The sequence below is a fragment of the Pinus tabuliformis genome, chromosome J (genome assembly GCF_031772625.1).
Source record: "Pinus tabuliformis cultivar Carrire ecotype Pingquan chromosome J, CPIR1, whole genome shotgun sequence".
Lineage (NCBI taxonomy): Eukaryota > Viridiplantae > Streptophyta > Pinopsida > Pinales > Pinaceae > Pinus > Pinus tabuliformis.
Window position 1 is genome coordinate 441,676,721 of NC_142295.1, and position 16,536 is coordinate 441,693,256.

The 16,536-nt window shown below is 40.8% G+C and overlaps 1 protein-coding gene and 1 long non-coding RNA gene across 4 annotated transcripts in view; one reads left to right on the forward strand and one right to left on the reverse strand.

Annotated features, from left to right (window-relative positions):
• Positions 1 to 16,536, forward strand: part of LOC149227712 (uncharacterized) — a 340,223-nt gene that overhangs the window by 128,987 nt on the left and 194,700 nt on the right. The gene's annotated exons all lie outside the window — the stretch shown is intronic.
• The window catches only part of LOC149227713 (uncharacterized), a 336,709-nt gene that overhangs the window by 125,576 nt on the left and 194,597 nt on the right, over positions 1 to 16,536 (reverse strand). The window lies entirely within an intron of this gene.

The window sequence follows — 16,536 nt, forward strand, 5'->3', positions numbered from 1 at the left end:
CTAAGTATCTTGTGGATTGATTCATTGGCACTTGTATCCTTAAGCACTTGCCTTGTATTAAGATTGTCCTCTAATTGTTGTTAAGTACTGTTGTCATAAGGAGTAATCATAATTTGAGTACTTAAACACTTAAACAATCTTAACTCAAGTAATTTCACTCATCATCTTTGCACGAGCATTCTAGGATCTAGCTTGCACTAAAAACTTACCTCCTAGCATAAGCTAGGTTGATAGACTCCTAGGGAAACCATTTTTTCGATTAGCTTGAGGGATTCAACCACTTTTAGTGGTTAACACAGTGACCTTGCAGTCGTCAAAGCCACAGTTTCTGTAGCATCGGAGGCACTCGGTGGTTGGAACACAGGGGGAGGTATTGTTAATCAAGCCTTTGTTTGCTTCCCGTTGGCTTCCATCCCACAACCTACTTTGAAGATTGTTTCTCAAAACAGTGAAGGGAGAAGTTCGACTTAGAATAGGCATTTAATGTAAAATTTACCAACATTCTTGCATCACACCTAGCTCTTAGGACTTGCATCCCATATAGGTTAGTTTATCATATCAAGCAGTGGATGTCCATCCGGTTACTTGGCATTAATTTACATTAAACAAGAATTGTGACTCCATAAGGCACTGGTCTCATACTTAAAATCTAATCTAATCATTAATCTTGCTAAATTTAACCAAGTAGCTAGGCCACTCATCTGTGTCTCCCAAACAAGTTGGTTCCCAACTTGTTTTCTTTCACCTCATTTCCATAGGGACTACCTATTGACTTCTAGTAGGCATCGAATGTGCTTTAAGCCTCAAAATTTGCAGGGAGGCTAAGACACATGTATTCCAAAATACCCAGAAATCGTTTTGGGAAATTCTGCCCGGAGAAAGTTTTATTAAAATAATTAATTATTTTTTATGGATGCCTAAGTCTAAGTGTCTCCCAAACAAGTTGGTTCCCAACTTGTTTTCTTTCACCTCATTTCCATAGGGACTACCTATTGACTTCTAGTAGGCATCGAATGTGCTCTAAGCCTCAAAATTTGCAGGGAGGCTAAGACACATGTATTCCAAAATACCCAGAAATCGTTTTGGGAAATTCTGCCCGGAGAAAGTTTTATTAAAATAATTAATTATTTTTTATGGATGCCTAAGTCTAAACTTAGAAATTAAAATAATTAAAGGGTATTAATTAAACTAGGGGTGAAACTTATAGAAGATGAGGATCAAGCCAAAATGATCTGAGCCATTGATTAGAATCTAATCTAGGTTGTTGGTTACTCAACGAAAGAATTATATGAAGATGCTTGATGGGCATTTGGAAGACACATCAAGTGAGAGATGAAAATATCGATTTCTGAAAAGAGTAGCGCAACAGTTGCCGGAGAAGTAATCGAGTTGATTTCTTGCAGTGAGGGGCAGAGATAGTTTTCCGGTTGGAAAGTTTTCCTGATCCGGGGATACATTGCAGAGCAAGCAGAGAGAGATCCAGAAGTGGTAGCGCAAAGCCATGTTGAGGCAGCGCAGAGCCTGAGAGGAGATTCGAAATTTGTTGGAGAGTCGAGTTCTAGAGCCAAAAGTCGGGGTGTGAGACCAGAAGGGCAGAGAGTCGAAGTTCCAGAGGCAAATCGATCAACCAAAGGAGTGACGCAGTCCCCAAAAGCTATGACGCAGAGCAACGCAGTGATTGCGCAGAAACTACGCAGAGGCAACTAGGGGTTGGCCATTCAGTGGCTAGATCAGTATTAGATCACAAGTGATAGTGTGAGGTATATCTCACTCATTTCTCTGTTAGTCAGATTCTCTGTATTGGACATCCAGTAAGGCATCCAAAGATTGTATTCAGAAACTCTTGCATAATAATATAAACCCTCAACTGCTGCACTGGTTTTCCCACATTGGGTTTTTCCGGGACATTGGTCCAAAAACAATGGTGTCACTTGTGTGTGTTATTTCTTTCTCACTCAGATTCTTGTTTCTGCATATTATTTAACTTGAGAAGGTTGCAGTTGTATTTACTTCGATATTTACAGTAGAACACAGTAAATAACTTGCATGGATTAAAAAGTAGGAGAAGTAATATCAGTTTGCTACAGTAGTGATTCGAGGATTTGCAAATTTTCACATGGTATCAGAGTGCAAGTGAAGCAAGAGAGCAGACTGAAAGAGCCCAGCATTGAAGAGAAGGAGGGAGATCAAAGAGTTGTGTAAGTAGCAGATCGAATCCCCAGAGGAATTGCGCAATGTAGGCCAAGAGGACAAGATTCTTAAGGAAGATCAAGATTTGTCAGCGGCAGAGGGAGCAGCAAAACAGAAGCTTCAATGCAAAGCATGTGAAAATTTCTGAATCTAACAAACCAAAAATCCTACTGCAACAAACTGATTTGCATTACCTACTTGTGTTCTGTTGATTTTGGGTAGCATCGTATGTGCTCTAGCTCCGAAATTTTGTGGAGGGGCTAGAACACATGAGATCTCCAAAACACAGAAATCATTTGGAGAAATTCCACCCAGATGAGGAGTTATTAAAATAATTAATATTTTTTATTCGTTCCTAAGTCAAAACTTACGAATTAAAAACATTAATGGGTATTAATAAGAATATGGGTGAGAAACTTCTAAGTGACAAGGATCAAGTATGTTTTAATCTTAGCCGTTGATTAGGGACTTACTCTCGGTCATTGATTCATCAACAAAAAAAGTATAAGAGGAGGCTTGAGTGTCAGTTGGATATACACTTGAGAGATCAATCAGTTCGATTTTTCTGGGGCGTGGTTTGCTGAGAAAATCGAATAAGTGATTTGTTGCAGTGAAAGAGGCAGTTCAGCAGAGGGACTTCAGTCCAAGGTCGAGAATACATAACAAAGAAGCAGAGAAGCGCCAGGAGAGCTCTGACACAGAGGGAGAACTCTAACACAGTGACGCGGTGTCGCTCTGATGCAGTAACGCAAAGGGAGAGCTTTGACACAATGGCGCAGTGTCGCAGTGTCCCAGTCGCGCATTATCGCAGTGATGCGGAGTGAGAACTCTGATGCATTGGCGCAGAGGGAGAACTCTGACGCAGTGTTGCAGTGACGCAGCTCTTAGAGGCAGTGACACAATTCCAACGCAGAGCTTGGAGCAACCATCGCTGCCCAGCATTGGGAACAGCGCAGTCACCTGTGGGGTTTGTTTATCTGTCTCTGGATAGAGGTTCTTCTACGGGGTTTATTCTCTGTTGGGTGAGTTGGATTTGGCACCCTAGTTGTATTCAGAAATCTGCTTAATAATACAAACCCTCTATATGTTGCACTGGTTTTCTTGAATTGGGTTTTTTCGGGGACGATTGTCCAAAAATAATGGTGTCCCTCGTGTATTTGTCTCATTTCATTTCAGTTCATGATCTGTGTATGTCTAGTCTGCAATAGTGTTTTCATCACTATTTAAATAATTAAATAACTTGTTGAATGTAAAAACAAGTAGGAGATGGTAAACCAGTGATTGCAGTAGGATTTCTGATGTGTAAATTCAGAAATTTTCACATGTTCTTCATTTTAACAAGTTATTTTCAGAAATATTCAGAAAATATTAATGCAAATACATTGCAGCCTACACCACTATACAGATCAAGTACTGAAAAATAAAGGAGACAACCACACAAAAGACACTCATTTTTGGACTAAACGTCCCCAAAAAATCCCAATGTGGGAAAATTGGTGTAGCAGATATGAGGGTTTTATTATTAAGCAGATTTCTAAATACAACTAGGGTGCCAAATCCGACTCACCCAACAGAGAATAAACCCAGCAAAAGTACCTCTATCTCGAGACAAATATTTTGGCGAATCCAACAACTAGATGAACAAACCCCACAAGTGACTGTGTTGTCCCCAATGCTGTGCAGCAATGGTTGCTCCCAGTTCTACACTAGAACTGCGTCACCCTCCCAGTGAGCCTTCCCAGCTCAGAAATCGATCTGTTGAACTGCTGCTCAATCTGCCTCACAGAAACCCCAGCACTGCCTTTAAGTGACTGCGTCAACTTCTCTAGCCTCTGTGTCTCCCTTCTAGAGATCTGTTGTCTCTCCCTGGTGTTGTGTTTCCTCTCTGCTATGTATTCCCAACCTTGGACTGAAGTCCCTCTGCCGAACTACCCCTCTCTACACTAGAAACTTACTCCGAAATTCTCAGCAAACCACGCCTCAGAATTTCGAATTAGATCGAGTGTTGCTCTCACTGTTTGTTTTCTCCAACTGACCCTAAGCCTCCCTTTATACTTTTCCTGATGAGAAATCAACAATCGTGATCTAAACTCTAATCAACGGCTAAGATTAAATTAGACTTGATCCTTGTCTCTTAGAAGCTTCTCCCCATATTTTCATTAATACCCATTAATATTTTAGTTTTTCTAAGTTTAGACTTAGGAACCGCATTAAAAATATTAATTATTTTAATAAAATACAATCCAGGTGTAATTTCTCCAAATGATTTCTGGGTCTTGGAGATCTCATGTGTTCTAGCCCGTCCATAAAATTTTGAAGCTAGAACACATCCGATGCTACCCAAAAATCAACACTCCCTCTTAGCGAGGAATGTGCTCTAGCAATATTTCCCAGCAGAAGTATCACATTGATCCACGACATCGGTCCTCCGCGTTGTTGATACTCAGCCTACTACCCTTCATGCACTGCACTACTACAATCTGTACTATTGCCCATGACACTGCCACTGCCACTGCTACATCTGCACTGCAACTCCCTCTCAATATGCTGCATCATGTTGCCCATAGCACTGCCGCACTGCAACTCAGTTGCTAAGAAGTAAGCAACTAAAAAACCACCCAAAAGCTAACATTCTAGTCAGTCTAGATGCCCCTTGACACTAAATCTATATCTACTCCTAATCTGTGCTGACCCTCTGATGCTATTGCGTTGTTGTTGTATTTGCTCTGTGCCTTCCGCACTGCTACAACACTCTACTGCGTTGCTTCAGACTTTGGCACTCTAGCCTTGGCACTGTTACTCCATCATCCCTCACACCAACTGACTTCCGTCATTCTGCTACTGTTATTAAGGGCTCTCGTAGCCGTATGCGATCCAAGAATTTGGGCACCTCAAGGATCCTACCCTTTTGTAGCTCTTTTGAACTATAGCTCTAAATCTCCCCACCTCCCTCCTAGAGATGTGGCTGTCATCTCTGCCAAATGAATGTCAAACTTGTTCTCTTCTCCCTCTTTCGTTGCTGCCCTAACAAAACTCGGATCTGGATTTCTTTAGCACTAGAAATCCTCTAGGGAACAAGCTCCCTCTGAATTTTGATTTCCTTCACGGAAATCCTCCTGCCAACCACTGTCAAACCACCCCTCTGATCTCTCTTTGCAGCTGCTCAACACTGGATCTAAATTTCTTGGCAAGAAATATTCTGAGGAACTAATTCCCTCTTCTTTGCTTTTGCCCCACTAGGTACTGTTTTGCACCAACAAAATCAGCACCCCACCAGCAACTCCAAATGAATTATGTCTTTAACCTCTAGCCCCGACAGTCGGAAAAACGAGACTCAAAAGTCTCTGTGTTGGCCCGGTAACCACTGCGCTGCCCTCTGCAACAACAGTGTCACCCAATCAAGCTAACACAGGCTCTGTGTGAGCCTCCCTTGGTGACTGGGTCACCTCTCCTCTGCTTTCTCAGCGAGAAACTGCGCTGCCTCTCGGGACAGCTGTCTTCACATGCATATTTTCCTTTGTCCTTTCGTCGATGGCTTCAGTGCTTCTTGATCTGCAATTGCTCTAATACCATGTGAAAATTTATGAATCTAACAAACCAGAAATCCTACTGCGGCAAACTGATTTGCATTACCTACTTGTGTTCTTCATTTTAACAAGTTATTTTCAGAAATATTCAGAAAATATTAATGCAAATACACTGCAGCCTACACCACTATACAAATCAAGTACTGAAAAATAAATGAGACAACCACACAAAGGACACTTATTTTTGGACTAAACGTCCCCGGAAAAACCCAATGTGGGAAAACCGGTGCAGCAGATATGAGGGTTTTATTATTAAGCAGATTTTTGAATACAACTAGGGTGCCAAATCCGGCTCACCCAACAGAGAATAAACCTAGCGAAAGTACCTCGATCCAGAGACAAATATTTTGGTGAATCTGGCAACTAGATGAACAATCCACACAGGTGACTGTGTTGTCCCCAGTGCTCTGCAGCGATGGTTTCTCCAAGCTTTGCGTTGGAACTGCGTCACCCGCCCAGTGAGCCTTCCCAGCTCAGAAATCGATCTGTTGAACTGTTGCTCAATCTACCTCACAAAAACCCTAGCGTTGCCTCTAAGTGACTACGTCAGCTCCTCTAGCCTCTGCATCACCCTTCTGGAGCTGCGATGTCTCTCCCTGGTGTTGTGTTGCTCTCTGCTATGTATTCTCGGCCTTGGACTGAAGTCCCTTTGCCGAACTACCCCTCTCTACACTAGAAACTTACTCCAAAATTCTCAACAAACCACGCCCTAGAATTTCGATTTAGCTCAAGTGTTACTCTCACTGTGTGTATTCTCCAACTGACCCCAAGCCTCCCTTTATACTTTTCCTGTTGAGAAATCAACGGCCGTGATCTAATCTCTAATCAACAACTAAGATTAAATTAGACTTGATCCTTGTCTCTTAGAAGCTTCTCACCCATATTTTCGTTCATACCCATTAATATTTTAATTTTCCTAAGTTTAGACTCAGGAACCCCATTAAAAATATTAATTATTTTATTAAAATACAATCCGGGTGGAATTTATCCAAGCAATTTCTGGGTCTTGGAGATCTCATGTGTTCTAGCCCCTCCACAAAATTTTGAAGCTAGAGCACAACCAATGTTACCAAAAAATCAACAGAGCAGTCTTCAGGTGAGATGCAATTTTCTCAGCCGTTGCTGCGGCAGAAAACGTCAGGAGGAGGAAGTAGACACTTTTTGAGGGAATTTCTTCCTTAGAGAATTCCTAGCCAGGGAATTTGATTTCTGATTTGTTGAGCAGCAGTAGAGAGGAGCAGATCTATTAACTCCAGCAGGGAGTGCGTAGGCCAGCCCAGCAACAGCGCAAAGGAGAGAGCAAGCAGTTTGACATTTTGTTGGTAGAGATGGCAGCCAACGGGTTGAGAGATCAAGATCGGTTGGATGGAGCATCCAACTATGTGATTTGGAAGGCTAGGATCTCATGCCTTCTGGATGAGCATGATCTCAAAATGTATGTCAATAGTTTGGTAGTTGAACCTGCAGATGCGGATCCACTCAAGAAGTACAAGGCTGAAATGGCAAAGGCCAAGCGATTTATCCGCGACGGAGTGAGGGATCACATTGTGTGTCACATTGCTGGCAAAGGGACTGCCAAGGATATGTCGGATGCCTTGGCTACATTGTATCAGGGATCTTTCGAGCAGCGGAAGATGTACTTGGAGGAGAAAATGAGATCTGCAAGGATGCAGAAGGGGGAACGATTGATCTGTTCCTATCAAAACTTCAAGAAGTCCGAGATCAGTTGGAAGTTGTAGGGTCATCACCTCAGCCTACAGAGATGGTAAGGTTGGCCCTAAATTCAGTCTCAGAAGAATCGCAAGTGTTTGTCCAGAGTATCCTGGGTAGAGAGAAATTGTCGAGTTGGGAAGGGATGTGGGTCGCTCTTCAGCAGGAAGAGATGAGGCGAGACTTATTCAAGTGCAAACCTAATAGAAGCAATAGCAGTGGGACGAAGCCCAAGGAGGAGGAAGAGAATGCAACCCTTGCATCAAAGGGGCAGCAGGAGCGACGGAGGAGGAAGAAGGACATCTGAAAGAACAAATTCCTCTCAAGAAGAAGGGCAAGGATGAGAAACATGATCTGCAGGTCGCAACCACAAAGATTGAGGAGTTTGCCATGGTTGCCCAAATAACCTCCAAATGAGAGGTGGGGTGATCTAGTACTGTAGTTCGAAAGAACTGCAGATGGGCAGGATCCTTGAGGAGTCCACCTCTTGGATCAACAACTTGCTACGGGAGCCCATATTAGAAGTAGTAGGATGGACTAGTGTCAGTTGGTGCAAAGGAGTGCCAGAGTGACAGTTGCAGTGGCTAGGAGTGCCAGAGGCTGAGCAGCGTAGAGCAAAGCTGGCAGTAGTGCAGTTGACACAAAGCAGAGTCAATAGCAGCGCAGAGCAGAGTTGGCAGCAGTGCAGTTGGCACAAAGCAGAGTCAACAGCGACGCAGTGGCTTCAGTGACAACATAGAGACTAGTAGCAGTCAGAACTCCAGCAGTAGATGCATTACGCTGAACACCTTTGGTTCAGTATTTTGGATGTTTTTTTGTTGTTATTGCAACAGCAGCAGAAGTTGGAGAGGGTTGCAATGCAGATGCAATATTGACAGTGGAAGGGCCAACAGTAGTACAAATGCAACATTTGCGCAATAGTTGGTGGACAGTGATGTCAGACATTAGCAACGTAGAGGGAGACGTTACCGAGAACGGTGATGCTTCAGCAGGTTGCATTATTAGAGCACATTCCTCGCTAAGAGGGAGGGTTGATTTATGGTAGCATCAGATGTGCTCTAAGCCTCAAAATTTACAGGGAGGTTAGGAAACATGTATTCCAGAATACCCAGAAATCGTTTTGGGAAATTCCACCCGGAGAAGGTTTTATTAAAATAATTAATTATTTTTAATAGATGCCTAAGTTTAAACTTAGGAAATTAAAATAATTAAAGGGTATTAATTAAACTAGGGGAAACTTCTAGAAGAAGACGAGGGTCAAGCCAAAATGATATGAGCCATTGATTACAATTTAATTTGGGCCGTTGGTTACTCAACGAGAGGATTATAAGAAGAGACTTGATGGGCATTTGGAAGACACATCGAGTGAGAGATCAAGAGATCGATTTCTAAAGAGAGAAGCGCAAGAGTTGTCGGAGAAGTGATCGAGGTGATTTCTTGCAGTGAGGGGCAGAGATTGTTTGCTGGTTGGAAAGTTTTCCTGATCCGGGGATACATTGCAAAGGAGGCAAAGAGAGATCTAGAAGAGGCAGTGCAGAGCCACGGTGGGCAACATAGAGCCACGCTGAGGCAGCACAGAGCCTGGGAGGAGATTTGAAATTTGCTGGAGAGTCGAGTTCTAGAGCCAGAAGTCAGGGTGTGAGACCAGAAGGGCAGAAAGTCGAAGTTTCAGAGGCAAATCGATCAGCCAAAGGAGTGATGCAGTCCCTAGAAGGTGTGACATAGAGCAGCGCAGTGATTGCTCAGAAACTGCACAAGGTAGCTAGGGGTTGGCCATTCAGTGGTTGGATCAATATTAGATTACCAGTGATAGTGTGAGGTATATCTCACTCATCTCTCTGTCAGTTAGATTCTCTGTATTGCATAGCTAGTAAGGCATCCAAAGATTGTATTCAAAAACTATTGCATAATAATACAAACCCTCAGCTGCTACACTGGTTTTCCCACATTGGATTTTTCCGGGGACATTAGTCCAAAAACAGCAGTGTCACTTGTGTGTGTTATTACTTTCTTGCTCAGATTCTTGTTTCCGCATATTATTTAAGTGGAGAAGGCTTCAATTGTATTTAGTTCAATATTTATAGTAGAACACAGTAAATAGCTTGCATGGATTAACAAGTAGGAGAAGTAATATCAGTTTGTTGCAGTAGTGATTTGGGGATTCTCGAATTTTCACACTACCCCCCATAACCTCTTGTTGGGAGACAACTAGAACAGAGTGGACGAGGATCAGAGTGACAGCCCCTTCCCTGAGCGATTGTCGCAATCCCTATACAATCTAAGCTACAACATTTTTTGACATTGTTGTTAGGCTAGATTTTTCTGTCCTTGGTCCTCACAACATCCTTTCTTACCATATCATTTTGTGATCTTTCATCATTCATTGTCCTATCAACGCCACAACATTTGTAGCATCGTTATCGGGTATATCTTATTTTCGGTGCTTCAAGGACAATCTTCATAATCTTCTAATCCATTTTTCATCTTCTTAGTTCGTCAAGCACCACATTTTTGGGCACTTTGATATCTCATAATATTCTTATCACCTTGTTCACTTCTCTGTTTGCACCTTAGTACCTGGACATTTGGGTTAGTTTCCTGTTTAGGTGGCGACTGCACTTTTTCATTTATTCACAAAAACTTACATTAGAAAGAATCCTGGTAGCTTGGTTAACCCCGCTCTCACAGCTCAGTTAGACAAAATACATTCTGGTAAGCATTCATTTTTTCTCAGACAGGAAGCCTTCCTTGATATCCACCTGCTTCTCCCTGACTAACTTTTTGGTTTTTGCCTTCTAAATTTTGGAGATAGATTCATGTTCAAGTGGCGACTCCACTTCTGTCATTTTTTATAGGAATTCTTGTTAGAGGCTCACTTCTTGTGGATTTATTGACTACGTTGAATAAGGATATCTCTCTGACATCCATTAGCTTCCCTTTCCCCTTAAGTAAGTCATCATGGATGACTTGTCTGTCCCTTGTCGTTTTACTAACACTCAAGGTTATCCTCATGACCTTCCAAAAGAGGAATATGGGGTTAAAGAATTAATAGAAATCATTAAAAGTATGCATGATGAGCAAAGAAATCAATTCAATGATATGCAGAATCACATAAAGAAGTTGCGAGAGAATGAGTTACAACATTATAGTGATCAAGAAGTACCATATTGTAGATCTTGTAATCACTTTCATGATGAATCCACTTGTGCCATTGCAAGAAGAGTCCTCGATAGTGGAAAGGCAGGAACTAGTAACCAAGTTAATCATTTTGACGATGAAAAGAAAGAAGACAAGCATCTTGTTAAGGAATTAACTCAAATGATCAAAGAAATGCAATCTAGTCAAGCAAGATTGATAGCAAATCATGCCAGAGAAATGAGTTCCATGGGAAACAAGTTACAGGCAATGGAGGTTACTCAATATAATCAAAGGATCAGTTTTCAGAACACGATGGATGCCCTAGAGGAAGAGCATGTTAAGGAGCTAAGCTCCATAAAAGCAAATCATAAGAAAGAAATAAGTTCTATTCAAGAAAACCATAACAGAATGATAAAGGACATGGAAGCTAATCAGGTCTCTCTTCAGAACAAGTTATTAGCTAGAGAAGAAAAGCATGCTGAGGAACTGAAAATCATGCAGACTAATCAGATGACCACCATGCAAGACCATTTGATCGCCATAAAAAAAATCATGCCAAGGAAATCAGCACTATTAAGGATGAACATTCCGACCAAATGAATGCCATTGAGGATAGGCTACAGAACTTGATTAAGACCATGGAAGTTGATTGAGTACAACAAATAAAAGTTATGGAAACAATACATGTTGACGAAATGAATGCCATAAGAATTGAACAGATCACTCCTCAAAGTAAGCTACAAGCAATGGAAAAGTCACAAGTTCGGGAACTCCAGCCAAGACCAAAGGATCCATTGCATGAACTCCTAGCTCACCATAGCAGTGTTCATCTTATTATGGAGAAGTCATTGATTCCATTGAGAAATGGTTAAATGAAGATGATCTAGGCAGGAAGGAAACTGAAGGAAATCAGATCAATGTTTGCAACACAGAGTAGGGTCATGAAAATAAAGAAGAACAGGTCACAAAAATCGTGGACATTCCAAATCTTTCGGACGAGCGTTGTCCAAAACAGATAGAAAGTTGCACACCAATCACATCAACATCAACATCTCACCCTGTTGAAAGCAAGCATAAAAAGAAAAAGGGAAGAAGGAAGAAGTTTGATGCATCTGATAGTAGGGAGCAGCTCGATATTCAGATGAGTCAAAGTCCTAGCATTTTCAGAATTCAGCATGGCACATCTGAGAAGCAACCCACAGACTTGTCGAAGAGTCGGCAGATGCTCAGTATGCACTATGTTGAAGACATATGATGCCATAGGGCATCTTTGTATAGTATCTCTAACCCTACTCCTTTTTATTTCATATCATGAGATAGTTTTATTTCACGCATTTATATTATTATTGTTTTGAGGCTTCTGCGATCAGTGCTTTGTGTCTTGTTTTCTTCTGGAGTTCTCACATCCATTTATATTATGTTTTTGATATTTCTATTTGTTAGAGTAGATTTTTCTATTCTAGCGACATTTTCTATGTATACATGATGATTTTGATTTTGAATGGATATCTATTTGATGGACTTTTGCTTTCTTGGATGCAAGATTTTGGGGTTCTCACACCACTTCATGGAATCAACGTGTCCCCATATGGAGCCAAATGTTGCACTCATATTTGTCAAAATTCCAAGGAAGGAGAAGTACAAATTTTTCAACAGGATCAAATCATCTATCAGCAGTCTTATGTGTCATTATAAACCCATTATGCAAGTTATGTAATGTAAATGATCCTAGTAAGACCTTGACTGTATGTAACAACTAGGGTAAGCCTATTATTTTGGCAAAACGTTTCATCCTAGGAGGTTTATCATCTCACTAGCTCATGTGATTTTCTAAACACAGATGGTCGACAAAGTTTTTCCCTCTAGCCTCACCCCAAAGCTAGGGTGGAATTCTTCGTCAAAGTCTTAGGTGAGTCCTAATGTTCTAGTCAAGTCTTATGTAAAAGCGGTTTGAGAATAATTTAAGTTAGTTGGCTAAATTGTTTTATTATAAATCACTTGGTCTACCAGATCATGCTGTGTCGCAGAATTGGGTATGTGTCTTGAGGGTCTAAGTCGAATGGGTATTCCCACTCTGAGGGTTGAATTGTAAAAAATATTTTAATGCATGGTCCCTCATACTTAGACACCATGGTTAAAATATTTGAGGGTAGAAAAAACATTAAAACCCCTCGAGTGTCAATTAATTAATTTTTCTTGCAAAAATAATTAAATCCTAAGCCAGAATATTAATTAATTAGAGTCAAATTAAATTATCTTAGGAAAATTGTCCGCCTAGGGTAGCTCAAGTGGCAATGCCGTGGAATGAAGTGTCACCGAACCGGAGATCTTGGGTTCAAATATTGTGCTACCCTCCTTCCATAGCAGGGTGAATAATGGACATGTAAAATCGAAAATCAGAGAGTCCTACCAAGCTTACAAACAAAAAAATTATCTTAGGAAACGTAATTCTCCAAGTCGAAAAATTCATGGGTCTTTAAAGAAGTAATTTTTGAACGTCCTCCACCAAGGAAATATTGTATAAATCAAGAAAATTTGGACACTTAGATGTTGGTGGTTAATTCAGTCAAATTATTGAGGAAACTAGCTCAAAATAATTAATTTTGATCTAATAAAAATGGAGTTAAATGAGAAATTTGAAAATTCCTCAAAAATATAAATTCAACGACTAAGATTAAAAAATCTTCAAGAGTTTATCAACGACCGAGATTATTTTAGTCTATCATATCAAACAACGGGTGTCCATCCGGTTACTTGGCATTAATTTACATTAAGCAAGAATTGTGACTCCATAAGGCATCGGTCTCATACTTAAAATTTAATCTAATCATTAATCTTGCTAGATTTAACCAAGTAGTTAGGCCACTCATCTATGTCTCCCAAACAAGTTGGTTCCCAACTTATTTTCCTTCACCTCGTTTCCATAGGGACTACCCTCCATAGCCTGTTGTTGGGAGACAGCTAGAACGGAGTGGGCAGGAATCAAAGTGACAACCCCTGCCCTAAGTAGTTGTCACAGTGCCTATACAATCTGAGGGACAACAGGTACAAGTTGCTTGGAATGCCCTTCAATGTTGCTTCATAAACTTTGTGAGACAAAGGTCCATTGATCACTTGTTAGTTCCATTAGGTATCAGAGATTACAATGAAGCATATAATCTAGCTCTAAACTTTATGTGATTTATTTTTTAGTGGTCTGGGGAAGTTCAACTACATGTTTAAGGAAGATACTGTTGATTTTGGGTAGCATCGGATGTGCTCTAGCTCCGAAGTTTTATGGAGGGACTAGAATACATAAGGTCTCCAAGACCCAGAAATCATTTGGAGAAATTCTGCCCGAATTGTGAGTTGTTAAAATAATTAATATTTTTAATGGGATCTTAAGTCTAAACTTCGGAAAATAAAAACACTAATGGGTATTAATAAGAATATGGGTGAGAAGCTTCTAAGAGGCGAGGATCAAGTCTGTTTTAATCTTAGTCGTTGATTAGGGACTTAATCTCGGTCGTTGATTCATAAACAGGAAAAGTATAAGAGGACGCTTGAGAGTCAGTTGGAGATACACCAAGTTGATCAGTCAGTGCGATTTTTCTGGGGCGAGGTTTGCTGAGAAAGTTGAACAAGTAATTTGAGTTGCAGCAGAGAGGCAACGATAGTTGGGGTGGAGGATCTTCTCCGAAAACCCGAATTCTCAGCAGAGAGAGGTAGAGATACACCAAAGGAGGCAGCGCAGACCAAAGAGGATTGACGTTGGGCCAGGAGGTCCCATGCAGTGCTTGACGCAGTGCCAGCGCAGAGGATCAGTGACCTCCTGCAGAAGTCCGAAATCAACTGGGGAGCAGCAGGATTAGCCGAGAATGCTGACGTCAAAGCTCCAAGAGACAGTAAGGCCAGTGCAGAGCTCATGCAGAGTCTCAGAGTGCTCCACGCAAGCCCACGCAGAGGTAATCTCACTTAGGTTTCTGCCAGTTTATTTTATCTCTGTAACTGGATTGCCGAGAGGGCATCCAGAGTTGTATTTAGAACTACTGCTTAATAATAGAACACCTGCAGAGCCGTTGCACTGGTTTTCCCGCATTGGGTTTTTTGGGGACGTGTTGTCCGAAAATAACGGTGTCTCTTGTGTGTTTGTCTCATCTATTGTTTCGGTTTATGATCTATATGTCAGTGTAGTTTGCAGTAGTGTTTTTCATCATTGTTTATAATTAAATAACTTGTTGAATAAAATAACAAGTAGGAGATGATAAACCAGTGACTACAGTAGGATTTCTGTTTGTATAGATTCATAAATTTTCAAGGATACTTTGTCCTAAAAAATAGTATTAAGTGAAAATTTTGTATTGTTTTAAACCAAGGTTAGCCTAATTTGCTGATTATAATTTCACCCATCTCTTGACTTTTTATCAAATAGAAAAACACCTAAGCTTGGATGGCTTGTTTCAATTTCATTTTTGCTAGAGTAAAATAATGTAAAAGTGATTTGCACCATGACCTTAAGCACGTGGTCCCCTTAGTCACCGGATTCGCCGAATTTAATCGATGAAATTCGAAATTCGGCGTATTTAAAACCCATTCGAATTTGTTCGTTAAAGTACGCCGTATTTAATCACGTATTCGAATTTCATGGCGAATTCGAATTTTTTCGATTAAATTCGCCATTAAAAACGATGAAATTCGATCAGATGCGTTAAAATTCGTTTTTCGCGCGGGGGTATGCGTGGTTCTGTTTTAGCTTAGGTTTCATTAGCTTCGTTGTTGTTTTCAATGTTCATTGCCGCCGCAGACGCACGACAGAGGCTAGAGACTACAGTCTACAACTCAAACGGACCGGGACACCTGCTCGGGCTAGGGTTTCATTGCCGCCATAGACTACACTGTACAGTCTACACCGTGAACACTGAAGGCTTGACGGGCTCGGGAATTTCCAGAAAGAACGAAAACTGCCGCGTGCTACTGCTGTCCAGTGTCAGCTGTGCCTGTGGCTGTAACTTGTAAGTTTATAGTTAATATCCAAGCTAGCTTCACTGTTTGACTTACTGTTAATATCCGAAGCATCTATTGTTAAGACTTAAGAGTTCTTTGATGATCTATACGGTATACCTTCAATCTGAGCTTGTTAATCAATTTTCCAACTGTTCCGAAGTTCTCTAGGTGAATTTAGCTTCTTGACAAGGGACCCGAGCCATATTATACTCACTCTTGCGTCGTATATAATATATCCCGAGCACATATATTAATATATCTATCACTCTTGCGTCCAATTTCAACCTTCAAAAATATGAGTTAGGTCTGCGTGACATCTTTTACATCTACAGGTGACTCTACATTTAGTTGGAATGATAACCTAATAGCCCAATAGAAGACTGCAGTCTGCAATTCATTCCCTTTATGACTGGTGGTAATGGACAGAACTTGTACTCTCAGAAAAGTTGACATGGAACACATCATTTATCTGCAGATCAAATTGCCTTTGATAATATCATAATTCACACTGTCACATTTATAGATTCCAAGATGTTTGGTTGACTTGTCTTTGCATAATTAAATTTCTGTTCTTTGTTCTCAGACTTATACAAGGATATCAGTCTTTAGAATGACTACAAGGCCCCTGTTATTTTGAGGTTGCAATGCTCTGTGTTTAGGTACCAACTGATTGACACATGCTCCTTCTCTGTACGTGCAAATTCTGTAATAGATTCAAATCCAATTCACTTGCCCATTTACACCTCTGTTGGTATGAGCATCACAGATCTGAAATGGACTGATCTGGAGATGTTTGTGTGACCAAATAAACTGCTGTAGCTCCGAATAATATGGTTCCAAAAAATAAACTACAGATCTGAATCAAATAACCAGTGGTCCCCCTTCAAATTCAGACTCTCCTTGATCAGAAATCTGATTCATTAATGAC